Genomic DNA, 19,789 nt, shown 5'->3' with positions numbered 1-19,789 from the left:
AGGTGAACTCACTGGCAACTTTAACAAAGAGGTAGAAAATATAAAAGTAGAGATGGGAAACATAAAAAAGAACCAGTCAGAAATGAAGAACACAATAACTGAAATGAAGAATACTTTAGAGGGAACCAACAGCAATTAGATGAAGCACAGGATTAAATCAGTGATTTGGAAGACAAAGTAGTGGAAAACATCCAATAAGAACAGCAAAAAAAATAATTTTTTTTTAATGAGGATAGTTTAAGGGACCTCTGGGACAACATCAAGTGTAACAACATTCACATCATTAGGGTACCAGAAGGAGAAGAGAGAGAGCAAGAAATTAAAATCCTATTTGAAGATGTAATGATGGAAAATTTCCCTAACCTGTCAAAGGAAATTAACATATAAGTCCAGGAAGTGTAGAGTCCCAAACAAGATGAACTCAAAGAGGCCCACACCAAAACAAATCATAATTAAAATGCAAAAAGTTAAAGAGAAAGAGAGAATCTTAAAGGCAGCAAGAGAGAAGCAGTTAGTTACCTACAGGGAGCTCCCATAAGACTATTAGTCGATTTCTCAAAAGAAACTTTGCCTGCCCGGGAAACTTTGCCTGCCCGGAGGAGGTACTAGTATGAAATATTCAAAGTGCTGAAAAGCAAGGACCTACAACCAAGATTACTCTACTCAGCAAGACTATCATTTAGACTCTAAAGAAAGGTAAAGAGTTTCCAGACAAGAAAAAGCTGAAGGAGTTTATCACCACCAAACCAGTATTCCAGGAAATGTTAAAGGGGCTTCTTTAAGAAAAACAAAAAAATAAAAAAATAAGAATAGGAAAATATCACAAAGAAAAAAAATTCTCACTAACAAAGGCAAACATATAATAAAAGCAGTGGATCAATTAAACACTAAAGCTAGAGGTTAAAAGGCAAAAGTAAGAAAATCACGTGTAATTACAACAGTAAATTAAGAGATATACACAACACACACAAAAAAAGTAAAAAATGACAAAAACATAAACATGGAGGAAGTGAGTGAAAATAGTAGTGATTTTAGAATGTGTTCAAACTTAAGTGACCATCAACTTAAAATAGACTGCTATAAACATAGCTTGATATATATAAAGCACATCGTAACCACAAACCAAAAATATACAAGATATATACAAGAAATAAAAAGAAAAGAAACCAAACACACTATAAAAAGTCATCAACATACAAGAGAGCAAGAGAATGAGAACTACAAAACCAATCAGAAAACAATAAAATAGCAATAACAACATACCTATCAAAAATTACTTTAAACGTAAATGAATTAAATGCTCTAATCAAATGATGAATGGATAAAAAAGATGTGGTACATATATACAGTGGAATATTACTCAGCCGAAAAAAAAGAATGAAATCTTACCATTTGCGATAACGTGATTGGTCCTATTATGCTAACTGAAATTAGTCAGACAGAGAAAGACAAATACCATATGATTTCACTTATGTGTGGAACCTAAAAAAATAAATGAATAAATAAAACAGAAACAAATGCAGAGAAACAGAGAACAAACTTATGGTTGCCAGATGGGAGGGGGTTTAGGGGGCTGGGTATAAAGGGTGAAGGAATTAAGTAGTACAGATTGGCAGTTACAAAACAGTTATAGGAATATAAAATACAGCTTAGAGACTATAGTCAATAATATTGTAATAACTAAATATTATGTCAGGTGAGTGTAACAATTATCAGGGGGATCATTTTGTAAGTTATATGTCTAACGACTATGCTATACACCTGAAACTAATGTAATACTGAATGTCAACTGCAATTGAAAAAATTTTTAATTAAAAAAAAGAAACCTAATAAAAAAGCACCTCCACTTCCTGAAGGACAGTCTTGTCTTAATGACCCGTAACAGTCAAAATTTTCATATCCCAAAATACAAAACTCATGCTGTCCAGAAATTTCTAGCTTTTTATAGTTATTCTTATATATACGATTTTTAAATCATTACAATAATCCAATCAAATAGTATAGTTTTAATTACTGCTTTTTTAAAAGTGTGCTTTATTATAATATAGATTAATCACCTTTCCTTAGCTTATTTTTTCAAAATAATCAAAGTAATCTTAGATATTCTAACATATTGATTCTTCCACATACATTCCAAATTAATCCTGTCAAATTTCAAGAAAAATTTAGTTGATATTTTTACTGTTTTCATTATATATCATGCATAGTTCTTATTTACATTACATATTACATATTCTTAAGTAATTTTTGCTCTGATAAATGCGCCTCTTTTTTTTTCCATTATATTTTCTAACATGGATAGAATGTTACTTATTTTATTGAACTCTTATTTTTTCTAGTATCTTAGTCAACTCATTTGGACTTTCTAGGTATAAAATATGTTTGCTGTAAATATTTTTGTCTTAATTTAACATCAAAATCTTTTAAAAGTTTTACCTCAAAAAGCTTACCTCAATATAATAATAAAAAAGACATTTATATGAACAGGGGAGCCATGTCTGAGAACTGCTAGAGATAGGAAAATTATATAAAACAAACAAGGTAACAAATTCATCCAAACAAAAATACATAACCTAAAAAAGCAGATTTTATCTTAAAGGTATTATGGACCTCATTTCAACCACTCTGAAATGGAGACAATTTGACAAGTTCCAGATATATCTAAGCCTGTTTTTCAATAACTTTCTCAATAATCTCCCCTGAAATAGAAATTCGAATACAAAACCAGGATTTGGTAAAAACAGAAATATCGAAAGGTATGTTCCTGAATAAAAAGCCTCAATTCTTTTTTTTAAGTCAGTTTCTGAAAGGTAGTATTAAAATATTTACCAGAATAACAGTACACTCTAGTTTATCAGATCATTAATGTATCATACATCCCACTAAAAGATCATTAATGTATCATACATCCCACTAAAAATCTTTTAGTGGGATGTATGATACATTAATGATCTTTGAACACAACTCCTAAGATCACAAGGTCTCCTAGCTGCAGGCAAGCGAGCATGTGCATGTGTGCACACGTGCGTGTGGTGTCTGTATTTTGACAGAGGAGATGGGACTGCTAAGTGGTCTGGTTTGCGAGTTTTAATATTCCTACTCCAAAGATTTTAGTCTTTTTTTCTAATAGAAAGCCTAAAGAAGGTGAATCGAACCTGACAAAATTGGCCTTGCTCTCCAACCCTTCTCTCAAAACAGGATCAAAGTGCCACCTGCTGCCCTCTTCCAGGTAAGGCCTACCTACACTAAAAGACCTGTTTCTACTTTTTGCAGAACGTATGTATTAGCAGTTTCTTTTCTTTCTTGCTACTGCCATTGCTCCACGTCAACAATGCAATTACCTTGCCTTTGTCCTCAGTCTCCTAGCTGAGTCCTGACTCCTTGGTGTCTACTTCTTATCCAAGTTGTTTTTGTTTTGTTTTGTTTTTTTATTATTTATGCCTAGAGTACCTGGACTTCCTAGGTGGTCTCCCATCCAAGTACTAACCAGGCCTAACCCTGCTTAGCTTCCAAGATCAGACATCGAACTTGTTCAGGGTGGCATGGCTGTAGATCATGGACCATGGCTCCACTGGGGCATGAACCCAGAACCTTCTGCATGTAAAGCAGATGTGCTCACCACTACACTATGGAGCCACATCCCTTATCTAAGTTTTTTATTCCTTGTCTCTGAATATCTAGAAATCTGACTTAATGCCTGGCTCTTGAACACCTCAAGAACAGCTGACACCAGACCTACCATCTGGCTCTTATCTTTGGTATGTGTTGCCTATTTTGGATTGCCCTCTGCTCTCAAATACCCCAGATTTGGCTGTAACTATCAGTTTCAAGGCTGATCTTTTAGGAAACATTGTTTGTCCTTAGGAGGAAGAATGGAGAGGTGGGGTAATATGTTCACTGAGGAAAGGGATTAAATACAAACATATGTACATTTAAAAATGATTAAGATGGTAAATTTTGTTATGTATATTTGCCACAATTTTAAAAGTTGAAAATAAAAACGAAGAAGTAAACCTCAGAGTCTATAGGAAAAGAATAACTATTGGATGAGATTCTAAAAAGAGAAGCAGTTAGGATTATTAGGACAAAAGCTAAATAAATTAAGTCAGGTCAGAGTTGAAGCATATTAACATGATAGTTTTAGTATTAGTATGTTTAAGTTCAGAAATAAAATGATGGGTAAATGTTGATTATGGTGAGATACTTTTTAACAAGTTTTAATTTAAAGTTAAAATATATTATTGTAGAATGTTAACAGATAGAAGGGTATAAAACAAAAAGTTAAATTCCTCCTCCCCATCACTGCCTGAACTTTTCTATGCATAGACAAACATTCTTTCCAATTCACATGAGATAATACTTTACATACGAACCTATGACCTGTTTTTCCACCCAAAAGAATATCTAGGACACCTCATGAGCTACCTCCTCTAATTTTAAATGGCTATATCATAATCAAAATACAATAACTTAATTGACCCACTGGCAGGATCTGTCTACCTATGGTCTGCCTCTTAAAGAGTGTCTGGCACATTCCCATGCTTTTCCTTATTGTGGTTTCCTTGTCTATTGTCATTATTTCATTTTCTATAATTATCTTCCAATTGCCTACAACTTTGTTAAAAGCAAGATCTCTGTCCCTTCATCTTTATATCACTAGTACCTGCAATGGTGCCTAGTACACAGCAATATTATTTACTTTGTTGAAAGAATAAATAACCACTGAGTTCTCCAAAGATAAATGGCTATTAAATGGCAAAAACAGCATTAAAATTCTCAATCTAGCTCTCTCCCTCCATTGGATCATATGGTTCTATTGAGCCTATCTTTAAAAATGACAAACATCCTGCTATCTATAATATCAAATCCAACTTTTTCCCTTGATTTTTGAGGTCCTCCATAATCTGGGCCTACCTTCTCTCACCAGCCCTATCTTTCCTGACTCTAAAATCAGGTCACTCGAATCCATAAAGTCTTTTCTCTGTCCTTTCCATCATTTAGGCTTCCCCTCATCCAGGTCACGGCTTAATTAATTGTCCCATTCTGGAACTCCTTCCTTTCTCATGTCCTGTCACTCCAATCACAGCCCTCATTCATCACGCAGCTTCTCAATATCTTCTCTAAATCCATGTTATAATTATATTTAAGTTTAGTATTAGTTGTTCTCTGATTGTTGTATATTTGTTAGTATTTCCTTTCCTATTATCTCCTGAAAGCAGAAACCATATCTTAACAATAATATGCTACCATTTATTGCACAACTGTGACAGATAATATTATTTGTTCAGAATACTCACTGCTCTTCTCTACCTGTCCAGTCCAAAAAAAGGAAAAAAAAAAAATTCCCTTTCTTTGAAATGAGTATACTTCCTGCTCCAGTGGTATCAGGCCAGTAGATTATGAGTAAAGGTGGCATTTTCCACATCTGAACAGAATTTTAAGAGCTATCACATGGTCCATCATGCCTCTTTTTCCTCTGCTATGAGATAGGCACGTCTCAGATAGAGCTGAGCCCATTCTGAGTCCTAGAAGAGAACAGTTGTAGAGCAGGTCTCCAACTGAACTGCAGCTAATGTGAATAAGCAGTGTGAGAACTAAACCTTTATACTTGTAAGCCACTGAGATTTGGGGATTGTTACCCCAAGCACAATATAGCATAAGCTAATATCCCCCTCCCTCAAAAAAATAATAAGCTTCCTACTGCTGCTTTCCCACTCCTACTATATCAGGCTATATAATAACATTAGAAATTCCAAAAAGTTACATGGGGAGTCCCATGGCTTTCCTACCCCTAGTCAAATCTGGGCTAGTGGCTTCCAAGAAAATTAATCATAAAGATTGAGAGTACCTGTAGTAAGAGAAGATTGGCATCTCATCCCCCATTTGGATAATTAGTTAGACCAGCTGTCCAGGAATGGCAGAACAGAGTTAAGTGAGCCCCACCAGGCCCAACAATTTATGTCTAACAAATTTCCAGGTGATACTGATGCTGTTAGTGTAGGGGCCACACTCTGAGAGCTACTGGGTTAAGCAATGAATAGTTGATCTGCCCTGACAATTTGAGAGAACTAGCAGAAAGGGACAACACTGGAATAGCTTAAACTCTCATCATTTGGTATGGCAAAGATACAAGAATTTCCAAAATTTAGATACCATAGAAAACAGCTTGAAACATCTTTCTGGTATCCCATTCAAGATGACCACCCAGAGGCAAAGGGATTCCAGCAGCAGGAGGCTTTACAGTGTACCACTAAAGGTGGAAAATGAGAGAGGCTGCAAGAGACAGAACTGGAACTTAGTCTCTCATATTAAGAAACTGCAGTGGAGAAGCTCTTAAAGGGTCCTTCAAAATATTCATACACATGCTTCCATAAAAGAAGAAGCATCTAGACACATGACAATGTTGACCAGAAAAACTGTAACAATTAACTGTGAGTGAGCCAGGACTGCACCAGTAAAGTGAGAGACATTTAAGCCCATCCATCTCCTTCTTTCTACTACATTGAAGAGCTAGAGACCCAGAAGAGATGGGGGAAAAAAGTTTTCCTGATGAAGCCTGGGCCACTGGCTCTGGAAAAGGTGAAAAAGAAGAACTCTAAATTGGATACAATATTGGAGTTTTTAATTAGACCAGAATAAATTTTTTTAATACCCAAAAGCACACAGAAAGTTATGGAATCTGGAATTTTCCCAGAAAAAGAGATTTTGCAGAGCATGGTTAAAGGAAGTAATTGTAGGAAAATAAAGCTATGTCATGTTTGAATCCTTAAGATTGCTGAGGAACCCAGATGCTAATTTACCATACTGATACCTTCATTTTCCTGATTAGATGCATATCTTTTATAATCTCTTGATGATGCTTACTTTTCAATTTTCTTTAGAAAATGTTTTCCTATCTATGAAAAAGACTAAATTAGAATGTGGTAAGATTCTATTGGTCTCCATTTGCACACTTGAAGAGGAAAAAAAATTCTCAGAATTGTATCTTCTTTAGAAGAGAAATTAAAATGAAATATCTTCTTTCTCTCTCAGTATCAAGACTTGTCTTTGTCTCTACTTTTTCTATCTCTAAGTCCCTTCCTCCCTGTTATCACTTCATTTTCAGTACTGGAAGGGATGATACTTACTCAATTTGACCCCCTCAGGATTTTTATGCCCACCAAACTGAACTTCAGCATTCTTCACTGCTTTAAATCCTCTTCCAGAACAGAAGGAAGCAATACCACTTGGAAGCCATTTATATTAAGCCAAATTTCAACTTACAAAAGAACTTGAAATGACCTGATATTGTGGTCTTTTACAGACTTTACACCAGATGCTTTCCATTTTATAGACTCCTCCAAAACTTCGATTTCTTACTGCATTTCTGCACCTCTGTGTTCAATGATCATATATAACCAGCAGAACTATAAAACATCATAAATTTACATTTTCTGGTTATAGACAGATTTACTGACAAACTCTGGTTTCTCTTATTTGGGGAAAAAAACTATTTTCTTTAGCTAGCTTCTCAAAACACAATTAGTAGGGTAAATTCTGCATGCAGGAAAACTACAAGAATACAATAGGTTAGATATAGATATTGAAAGGAAACCAGAAACTAATTTTTTTAATTAAAAAAAATACATATATAAATTCTAGAAATAGTTAATTTTCCAACTTTATAATAGGCACAAAATAAGCCTTGGATGACTATATTAGTCAGGGTTAAATAAATCAAAATTAACAGCAGCTTAATTAAAAAAGAAGTTTAATTTTCTCTGATAGAAACACAGTCCAGAGATCAGAATCCAAGGCTGATCTATCATCTTCACTATCATCAAGGATCTCTTACCCTATCTTGCCTCCCCCCATCTTTAATACATAGCTTTCAACTACAGTCCAAATAGCTACTTAAGCACCAGCCATCATATCCATATTCTAGCCAAAAGGAAGGAGAAAGACAGAAAGAAAAGCACATCCTTCCCTTATAAAGACACATCCCAAAAATTGTACTTGAAATTTCTGATTACATTCCACTGGCCAGAATTTAGTTTATCAATACGACTTAGCTGTGTGGCTGGGAAATGTAATCTTTATTCTGGGTGGCCAAAGGTCCAGTTAATTGCATATTTTAGTGCTACAGAAAAAGGGGAAGTGAATATTGGGGAACAACTAGCAATTTCTGCCACAATGATGATCACATTTTATTGTTTTTGAGAACCAAGACTTAAGTTATGACCTCTGGCAAGTCCATATACGTTTTCTCACTCAAAAGTCTCCCAACTCTTGGCATTAAGAATATCAACTAGAAAAATGTAAAAAATATAAGCTTTCAGTTATAATATGAGTAAGTTCTGGGGATTAATGTACAGCATGATGATTATAGTTAATAATACTGTGTTATATACTTGAAAGTTACTATAAGAGTAGATCTTAAATGTTCGCACTACAAAAAAGAAATGGTAATTACGTGATAGAGATATTTGCTAACACTATAGTGGTAATCATTTTGCAACATATAAATATCTTACACAAAGTTATATGTCAATTATATCTCAATAAAGCTGGCAGGGAAAAAAAAGAAATGCCAAGAGATTCTTAAATTGGAGGCAGCAGAGAATTTACTAAGAATTTTAGGCAGCATTTGAGCAATGAAAGGAAATAAAACGATACTGATTTTATGATCTGTTTCTTCTTTCCCCTTGAGATCCTTCCTCCACACTATAGGTACAAACATCAAAAAAGTCCACTGTAAAGCTTTAATGCTATATAAAACATTGTATACCAAGCGAAAGTAATAAATCTAAAGAAATCATACAGAGTACCAAGAATGTGAAATGTGATTTAGAACTAAGACTAGCAAAGAGCAGCACAGTGCATGATTAAACCTGCATGGGCACATTTACATCTCTAATTTGCTCATATAAATGCAATAAGCCAGATCGTTTTAGAGACTAGCACTCTGCATACACTTGTTGGTCAGCACCCACATCTTCTGTACTGTATGGGTGCCCAGACTTTGGCAGTACCCACCCCTTGCCCTTCATTATGCTAGTTTCCTAGCATAGCCCCTTTATTCTTCTTTTCCTCCACTACCCATAATCAGAATTCTAATATCCAATATATTATGCCAACATCTGCTGTAACCTTGCTAAGTAATATACTAGGAGGACATGAAGAGGCAACCATAAATTAACTTAGAACACATTAGGAAGACAATTTTTTAAATGAGCACTTTATTTGAATTTTGAAAACTAGCATCCCTTACCAAAAATGGGAATCATATATTTTACCAGTATAAATCTTATTCTATCTTTTAAAGAATAACCCACACTAATAACTGGAATTCCTGAAAATTCAATAAAAATTACAAAACCAAGGCTTTTATTTGTTAAATTTAATACTGATTTTCAATTATCATAATAATTCTGTACTTACTGATCTGTTGGCATCTAGCTCCAACAAGACACATCATGTGAGCCTATTCAGTAAGGCAGCTGTGGTAGCAATTTGTTTCCAGACTAACAATATATTGTTGTATATGGTCATTTTCTTCTCTCTCAAGTGCCATCAATTAATGGAACCTCAATTAGTCTACAGCATGGAATTGTCATATTAAGAATTATACATGACAAGCAGATAAAAAATAAATGCCTCAAGCTTAGAATTTGTTATATTCTAAATAAATCTGAAAGATCCAAAAAAAAACTTATTTTAGAGAAATAAGGTACAAAGTAAGAATGCTATGAAAATATGATCGTGTGTCCAAAAGAAAAACATCCTCAAAGAATGTGAGCATGATTTGGGAGGGAAAAAGACATGATTCACTCTGAGAAGAAGCTGAATGAATCCCCATGGTGAATCTGTAGCTGGTGTACAAAAGGTGGGAGCAGTTAAGGGAGGGTATCTTCAGCTTCACAATGTAACTAGGAGAGACCCAGGTTGCATTCCCAAGACCCACAGAAATTATGTATTTGAATGATGGAACAAGCTATTTGAATCAGCAATCTCTGGGGAAATATAAACAGCAAAAACACATAACTATTTAATTCTCAGTGCATGTATCCTATCCCTCCTCTAAATTTAAATTATCATTTCTTTCACCCTCTACTCCTTTCATACATATAAGAGTTTACCACTTTTGATGCCTATGTTGAGGGTCAATTATAGAATTGGCTCTCATTTGGTTTTGAAAGCAGAAATAATAATCATTAAGTGTCTATCATTTCCTGTTAAATTCATCCTTCTTGGTATAACCAAAACACTCTTATTATGATTTTCAAGAACATGTATTTATTCTGTCTCTAGTTATGACTAAATTAACAACTTCAATATAGATTCCCCTACTTAATCTTCTTTCTCTTAGAACTGCACCATCTCAATAGGATTGAGAGTCTGAAGCTGTTCTCGTTCTGCCCCCTGGCTGCAGGAAGCTAGACCAGGATTGGACATCTTACCAAGTTAGCAATTCAAATCTCTTGCAGGAATCTGGAATTGATACTCGATTCTATTATCTATTATCCTAATAGTCTGGACTATTCTCTTATGAGCCCAGGACCTAAGGCTGTCATTGTAGGTTAGATGTGCTTGGTACCAGTATGCCAAAACAGAGAAAGCTAGTCTTCAGAAAAAGAGAGAAGCATGAACAGTTGCAGATAGAAGAGCAGGGATAAGAGACTGGTTAAGCGAATAACAGCCCCAAAAGATATCCAGGTTCTAATCCCCGGAACTTGTGAATGTTATCTTATATGGACAAAAGAACTCTGCACATGTAACCAAGTGAAGGACTTGAGATGGGGACAGACTCCTGGATTATCCATGTAGACTCTAAATATAATTACAAGTGCCCTTATAAGAGAGAGGTAGAGGGAGGTTTTACTATAGAAAACGAAGGTAATATGATGACTGAAGCAAGACGCCATATTGTTTTGAAGATGGAAGAGAGGGATATGAGCCAAGGAATACAAGAAACGTAGCTCTAGAAAATGGAAAAGGCAAGGAAACAGGTTCTCCTCTACTGCCTCCAGAGGGAATGTGGCCCTGACAACACCTTGATTTGAGCCCAATAATACTGGTTTTAGACTTCTGAGTCTCTACAATTTTAAGAGAATCATTATTTAGGCCACTAAGTGTGTGGTAATTTGTTATAGCAACAGGAAACTGATACAGAGACCATGTGGCCCTAGACAAAGAGACTGAGAAAAGTAGTTGTCTGAGTTCCTGCTTTCTATTTCATTCCTTCAAGTGGCCTAGCTTACATATCTTGCTATATGTTTCAAGAGACACCAGTGTTTCATTACAATAAATCAACATTTTGCTTAGGCCAACCAGAATCTTAGCTAAGGTGTAAAGCAAGCCAAATAAAGTAAAAGTATAAGAAGCTATACAGTGTAATTTGAAAAGAATCATAATGCACAAACTCCAGATAAAAATGTATCTGCCACAAAGTTGAAAACAGTGTCCCAAATTTCTACTAGTCATCCTTGTAGCTTTAGATATTATCTCCAGCATGTCTTGCCCTAAATAAAATGAAATTCTATTTTTACCTGAAAGTGAAATTCCCCAATATAATTGCATCAACAGAACACATCGACATGGCTTTGTCAACAAAACAATGTCACATTTTATATTTGGCCCTAAAATAATAGGACAAAGTAAAGGTACATTTGCAAGAAGAAAATTGGTAGAGACTGGAACCTAAAACGGCATCTAAAACAGCAAAATTCAGTAAGGTGGGTGTGATACTATAAGAAATATATATTTGGTCTTTGTCCTGAGTTCTTCACACACAGCTCCAAAAACCTTTGGTATCGATGGACTGGTGAGTCTTTTGTATGCTAATGAGATGACTGGTTCCTGAGGGCTGGTCTCCAGAGAGACCCAGGCATGATTAGAGGGCTGGAACTTTCAGCCACACCCTCTGATTTCTAGGATAGTTGAGTTAATCTCCAAAGGCCAATGATTTAATCAATCAGACCTACATAATGAAGCCTCCATAATAACCATAAATAATGAGGTCCTGAAAATTTCTGAGTTAGTGAACACACTGAGGTATTAAGATGGTGGCACACCCACAGAGGATAAGGAAGCTCTGCCCCTCCCCTCTTACCTTGCCCTATGTATCTCTTCCATTAAAGTGTTTCTCTGAGTTCTGTGAGCTGTTATAGCAAGGTATCAAACCTGAGAAAGTGTCACGGAAACCTCTGATTTATATTCAGTTGTTCAGAAGTACAGATGGAAAACTGGGACTTGTGACTGGCGTCTCAAGTGAGAGCAGTCTTGTTAAGGACTGAGCCCTTAACCTACGGTGCGTTAACAATCCATAGTTAGTATCAGAACTGAAATGAATTGTAGGACCCCCAGTTGTTATCTGGAGAGTCAGAGAACTGGTTGTTGATGTGGAAAAAATCCACACACTAGCAATGAAAAAAGGGGAGGTTTTAGCCCTTAGCGAACAGTACAGGAGAAGTGAATAACAGAGAAGGTTAGATTCAAAACTTGAGATAAAATGAGTAGATTTTGCCTACATTTCAGCCTAAGGCCTACAGATTTAGAGGATCAAAAGAGAATCCAGAATGTAATTCACAAATCGAGCCTATATGAAAAGCTCAGTACAGAAAATATATAAATATATTCTCCCAGCTTTAATCACTAGATCTCAGTAGAGTAGGAAAAGCAGTTTTCCATTTTCAACAATGAGAAATAGACAAGTTCACCAATCTTTTCATCTTTCAAAGCTTAAGAAGTTGTACTTTTGTGAATAATAATTAGGCTACCAGACTTTTATTTACCTTTTTAATGATATGTATGTATAGCTCTTTTCCAAAAAAAGTATTATCCTTCCTTGTAGCACCTTTATGAGACAGGTCATTATAGTGCTGGAATTCCTAGTACCTGTCTTCAAGTCACATGAAAAGACAAGCTGTCATTAGAAACTGTTTGATTAGTGATGCAAAAAAACAAAATCCTAACATAACATAAACCTAATCCAGGTTGAAATGCTATAGCTAAAATCATGGGAAATAAAGATATACTTAACTTAGAAAGGATTCTGTGACAAAAGAAGACCTATGGGAAAAATGCACACTTAACAAAAATTGGGAAGATACTGTATCTTTTGGTGAAGGAAAAGCAGAGTGTACTGAATAACAGATAACTTAAAGTGCCCATTTATCACTTGGAAATAACAGGAAGCATGGAAGGTCAGAACAGGGGAGCAATCACCCAAACAGGATTATTCATGAACTCTAAATGCTTGTCACTAATTACAAATTATCCAGTAATACTGTGAAATGATCAAATAGGTTAATATAGGATTTGAATTAATCTTCCTAGTTTAAGATTTTCCTCTAATCCACTGAACCTTAGAATCAGTGAAGTGTGATTTTTGTATGAGAAAGAACACTGGGAACATTAACATAATATTCCAATCTCTTGCCAGTCCAGTATCAGATACATCTCTTTTGCTTGGGTAAAAACTTAATGCTTTATACTATGACCTTTATTAGGATCTACCTTTTACAAAAAGGTCTATTTGAAGTCAGAAAGCATCTCTGAGCCTCTGGAGGGCAGTGACTGTGCTCAATACATATTTGACTCTCTAGTGCTTAATAAATGATATATGGTTGGTTGATAAATGAATGACACAAGTTAATATCAAAAAACCTTTTCTTCAAAAGTCCTGCTTTTCCTTCCTGTATAGCTAATTAAAGCTCCAAATACAGTACCATACTCTAACCAAAAAAAAAACACCAAAGAGCTTTTATTTATAACTATCATTTTTTTATTAATTTATATCAAACATCATACCTACCTTTCATGTTCCAAATCTTCCCCTTGGATAATTTTCTTCCTGATATCCTTATTTTTTTTTTAAATAAAAGGACATTTCTTTGGTAAAATGGCTGCTATTCTCTTTATAAAGAATAATTGTAAAGACTGACTTGTACAGTTGTTCTTTTACCAATGGAGGTAATGAGCATCAAGTAGTGAAGAAATAATTCTTGTAGGGAATGAGAGATAAAAAGGAGAGGATAAAAGAAATGCATTCTATTACTTGTCTTGTTTGCTTAATTATAAATTATACATCTTGTTTTGTATAATTTTGTATTTGTAGATTATATTTTGAAAAAAAGAAAATGTGTTTATCCTCAAATGTACAAAAACAGAAACTGCAACCACAAAACAAGAACAAATTACTTTAAAAAACACTTCAGAGAATAAGAAAAAAAAATTCTTGTAAATTAAATATATAATAAAAATTAAGGACTCACTATTAGGTCAGTAAGATGAAAATAAGGAAGTCTCTCTGAAAGTAAAGTGAAAAAAATATGAAAAGAAGAGAGAGAAAAATAGAGGAAAAAATTTAAAGACCAGTCCAGAAAGGCCAATATCTGCATAACAAAGAGTCCAGCAAAAGTGAATAAAGAAAACAAAAGGAAGAAATCATCGAAGAAATGATTCAAGAAGATTCTATAGGATATTAATTTCTAGATTGAATAAGTCCACCGAGTATTCAATGCAATGGATGAAAATACACTCACATCAAGGCATCATATCAAGAAATTTCAGAAGAGTGAAAATCTTATACGCTAGAAAAAGGAAAATATTAAAGGGTCATGAAGAAAGGATTTGGAATCAGAATGGCTTTAGACTTCTCAACAGAAACACTTTATTTAAGCTAGTCTGGGTGAGTTTCTAATCCATGTAAAAGAATGGTAAAAGAGCCTTAACTAAAATGTTACTAATCTCACTGTATTTGGAGAAAGCATAACTCAAATAAATAAATAAATAAATAAAGTGGTCCATAAAATCAATTCACTTAATACATGTTAAAAATTTTCTTGTTATTCGCTGAATTCATATGTTGAAGTCCAAATTGCCAATACCTCAGAATGTGACTTTACTTGGAGAAAATTCTTTAAAGAGGTGATAAAGGTAAAATGAGGCCATACAGGTGAGCCCTAATCCAGTATGACTAATGTTCTTATAAGAAGAGGAGATCAGGACACAGACATGCACAGAGGAAAGACCATGTACAGAGAGAAGGAGAAGATATCATCTATAAGCCAAAGAGAGACCCCTCAAAGAAATCAATGCTGCTGACACCTTGATCTCGGACTTCTACTCTCCAGAACTGTGAGAAAATAAATTTCTGTTTTTTAAGCCATGCAGTCTGTGGTACTTTGTTATGGCAGATCTTAGCAAGTTAATACAATTCTCTTAATACTCTGCTAAAATAATTACTACTAGTTAAACATGGTAGATTAAACACATGCATTTAGGTCTCCTCTCTTCCAAAATGCCACTAAAGTGATTTCATTAAAAGGATTTTATAAATAGCATAAATACACAATGAAAAAAAAAAAAGATCAGAAGGGCAAAAATAGCAGTTTTAAAAGACAGAAAGCAGATGGACAAGTGGTAACTGACTTAGCAGAACCAAAATTTAAGCCAATAAGAAAAGCTGTGAAGCAACCCAATTTATATCACAGAATCCCTACTGGGCTCCGGAAGTGACAGCACCATGTACCTCTGTAAACTGAAATGAAGACAGGTTAGAAACGGGAAGACAGGTTGAAAGTCTGTTTAAGAAACAGTTATACTCCCAGATGACTGCTCCTTGCTCTCCTGGCAGAAGCCTGCAAAAAGGAAAACAGGTCTCTGTGCTAGGGAATAAAAGGCATGGTGGGAGGGTTTCATACTGAAAACATGTGGGTGAATTAAAGGCTTATACATTTAGTTCTTAGAATACTACAAGCAGCCAAGCATAAATTCTCAGGCAGAAAATGGAGAAATTGGTGCTAGAGAATCTGCCTAAACCCAAGAGGGGAAAACCAGACTCAAAGAAATTCTATAGTTCAGCCAGATCACCATGTGATGAAAAGCATATCTCGCCTTTGTTAAAAAAAAAACTTCCACTAAGTTCTATTATACTTTACTCTTAAATCTAAGCAGAAAAATAAGGACAGTAGATATTTTCTAGAAAACATCTAATATAAAAAGCAGACATCAGAACAAACACACACACAAAAAAAAAACCACATGGGAAAATAGAGAATATGTACATAAATTAAAATTTCAAAAAAATATAATTTATACCCTCAAAAATAATATGAGAAAATATTGCTTTAATGAAACAAGAACAGAGTATACTAAAAAAGACTTCAGAAAGGAAAATAAACATATGTAATTGGATTGACCTTGAAAACATTATGCTAAGTGAAAACAATCAGAACAAACAGCCACACTGAATGATTCTACTTACATGAAATGTCTAGAATAGGCAAATTCATAGAGGCAGAAAGTAGATGAATGGTTGCCAGAGGCTGGGAAGTAAAAGGAATAGAGAATGACTAACAGCTAGCGGTTTCTTTTTGGAATGATAAAAATGTTCTGGAATTAGATAGCAGTGAGAGTTGCACAACCTAGTGAGTAAACTAAAAGTCACTGCATTCTACAATTTTTTAAATGGTGAATTTTCTAGTATGTGAATTAAACCTCAATTTTTTTAAAAAAGCAATTTTTGAAATTAAAAATATGATAGAAGAAATTAAATATTCAATAAAAGATTTGAAAGATAAAGTAGAGAAGATGTCCCATAAAGCAGAGCAAAATGACAACGTAATAAAATTAAGGAGAGAAAAATATTAAAAAATTAAACAGGTCCATGAGGTTGAAAATCCTATTTATGAAAATTTTAGGAAGAGAGAATAGAGAAAAGCAGAAAGAGATAATCCATCAAACTATATGCCTGTAAGTTCTATAAAAATTTAGGTAAACCGGAGAATCAAAACACATTCATATTAAGGCATATTTTTGTGAAACTGCTGAATGCTGGAAATAAAGAAAATATAAGCTTCTAAAGAGAGAAGGAGGAAAACGCTTTCATTAAAAAAAAAAATCAGGAATCAGAATAGTACCAGACTTCTCAACTGCAATACTGCAAACTAGAAAACAATGAATCAATGCCTTAGGAATTCTGAGGAAAAATAATTTCTACACTGTAATAAAGTAATTGTGAGAGTAAAATATATCCCTTATGCTCTCTTTCTTAGGAAGGTACTGAAGAGTGCATTCTACCAAAATGAGAAAGTAAACCAAAAAAGATAAAGACATGAAATCCAGGGAAAAGAAGATCTAAAACAGTGAGCAGAAAATAGATTCCACAAATGGTTATAATTGTAAGTCCTTGACAACAGATAAAATGACAGAGAGGAAGAGGGAGTAGGAGATGGAGTGGGAGAGAGGAAGGGAAAGAGAAAGGGAGAAAAGGTAAAGGGAGAGAGATGGAGAAGGAGGACAAGGTGGGAGGGGAGAGAGAGAGAGAAGCTTAAATTTCAAAGTAAAATACTACTGGTTTTGGTTGGCTCTTATCCTTTAATCAGGCTAAATCAATTCAACAATAAAGTTTTGTTCTTATTGATATTCCAAGTGATAACATAAATTCTACAATTAAGAAGATACTACTGAATGAATAAATGATAAATTAATGCTATAAATGTACTTTAAATAGCTTCCAAGTTTCTAAATGCCCATTTAAATGGGTATTTGGATCTATACACTGAAGAAGTATGAATGAAAAATCATTAACCCAAGTGTATGGGATAGATTGTCAACCTGTCCACTCCTGTAAAATACAGTGCTCCCTTCCATTAAAAAAAAAAAAAAAAAAAAAAAGCCATGAATTTGTTTTTCCCTGCAACAGTTGCAACAAATTTTACTTTAAATGAAATGAGTCCATCTTTTGCATCATTATAATCTATTCTTCTACACAGTATTTGAGTACTTAATTTGTATGATCTTTTTAAATATTTGATATACCAAGAGATATACCGAAGATTGTATTTAAGTTATAAGACAACTCAAGACCAGAATATTACCAATAATTTGTATATACTGCTGCCACTCCATCGACCTGCTTCCTGCATAAAAAAAAAACTGTCTTTTTTAAAAATACTTTTTTCATTTACAGTTGGAATACAATATTATATTAGTTTCAGGTATAAGACATAGTGATTAGACATTTATATAACTTACAAAGTGATCACCCAGATAAGCTAGTACCCACCTGACACCATACATAGTTATATTATTGACTATATTCCTTATGCTATATTTTATTGCCTAGAAATATTATGTAACTACCAATTTGTACTTCCCTTCCCCTTTTTCAACCACTCCCCTAACCACCTTTCCATCTGGCAGCCAAAAATGTTCTCTGTATCTCTAACTTTGTTTCTGTTTTGTTAGTTTGTTTTGTTCTTTAAACGCCAGTGTAAGTGAAATCACACAGCACTTGTCTTTCTCTGACATACTCTACTCAGCACAATACCCTCCAGGTCCATCAGTGCCATTGCAGATGGCAAGACTTCATTCCCCGCTTAATGGCTGAGCAATACTCCACTGCACATACACATCACCTTGCCCCAATTCATTCATTTACCAATGGATACCCATGCTGTCCTCATATCCCAGGCACCTTAAAATGCTGCATTTAATATATGGAGCCACACATCCCTTCGAAGTATGGTTTTGGGTTTCTTCGAATAAATACCCAGAAGTGGGATTACTGGGTCTTCTTTGTCTCTTGTTATAGCCTTTATTTTAAAATCTACTCTGTCTGGTATGAATATTGATAACTCAGCTTTTTCTTCTTCATTTCCATTTTCATGAAATATCTTTTTCCATTCCTTTACTTTCAGTCTGTGTGTGTGACTTTCGATCTGAAGCGAAGTGAGTCTCTTGTAGGCAGCATATGTAAAGGACTTGTTTTCTTATCCATTTAGCCAACCTATCCTTTGATTGGAGCATTTAACCCATTTACATTTAAAGTAATTGTTGTTAGATATGTAGTTATTGCCATTTTATTATTCATATTTCTCCTCCTCCTCCCCTCACTCTCCTTCTCCTCCTCTTTTGTCTTCTTAAAAAAGTCCCTCTAACATTTCTTGTAATACTGGTTTGGTGTTGATGAGCTCCTTTAGCTTTTTCTTGTCTAGGAAGCTCTTTATCTGTCCTTTGATTCTAACTGATAGCTTTTCTAATCAAGAGTAATCTTGGTTGTAGGTCCTTGTTTTACATCACTTTGAGTATTTCCTGTCAGTCTCTTCTGGCCTGCAAACTTTCTGTTGAGAGATCAGCTGACCGTCTTATGGGAGCTCCCTTGTAGGTAACTACCTTTCTCTTGCTGCTTTTTAAGATTCTCTCTTCGTCTTTAACCTTTGGCATTTTAATTATGATGTGTCTTGGTGTGGGCCTCTTTGGGTTCATCTTGATTGGGACTCCCTACACTTCGTGGGCTTGCGTGTCCAGCTCCTTTGCCCGGTTAGGGAAGTTTTCAGTCATTATTTTGTCAAATAGGTTTTCAATTTCTTGCTCTCTCTTTTCTCCTTCTGGCACCCTTATGATGCGAATGTTGGTACACTTGATGTTGTCCCAGAGGTCCCTTACACTAACCTCATTTTTGTGGATTCTTTTTTTCTTGTTGCTGTTCTGATTAGGTGTTTTCTGCAACCTTACGCTCTAAATCGCCGATTCCATCCTCTGCTTCATCTAATCTGTTGATTCCCTCTAAAGTATTCTTCATTTCAGTTATTGTGTTCTTCATTTCTGACTGGTTCTTTTTTATGTTTCCCATCTCTACTTTTGTATTTTCTACCTCTTTGTTAAAGTCGTCACTGAGTTCACCTACTCTTTCCCTAAGTGGACTGAGCATCCTTATAACCAGTGTTTTGAACCCTGCATCTGGTAGATTGCTTATCTCCATTTTGTTTAGTTCTCATCCTAGAGCTTTGCTCTGTTCCTT

General features: G+C 34.7%; 1 protein-coding gene across 1 annotated transcript in view; it reads right to left on the bottom strand.

Moving 5' to 3' along the window:
• Window positions 1-19,789, bottom strand: part of TTC28 (tetratricopeptide repeat domain 28) — a 641,766-nt gene that overhangs the window by 458,348 nt on the left and 163,629 nt on the right. The window lies entirely within an intron of this gene.

Source organism: Pteropus vampyrus, unplaced genomic scaffold, assembly GCF_000151845.1.
Source record: "Pteropus vampyrus isolate Shadow unplaced genomic scaffold, Pvam_2.0 Scaffold223, whole genome shotgun sequence".
NCBI classification, from domain to species: Eukaryota; Metazoa; Chordata; class Mammalia; order Chiroptera; family Pteropodidae; genus Pteropus; species Pteropus vampyrus.
Note: the sequence above shows the minus strand (reverse complement) of the source record. Positions and strands in the feature narration are given on the sequence as shown.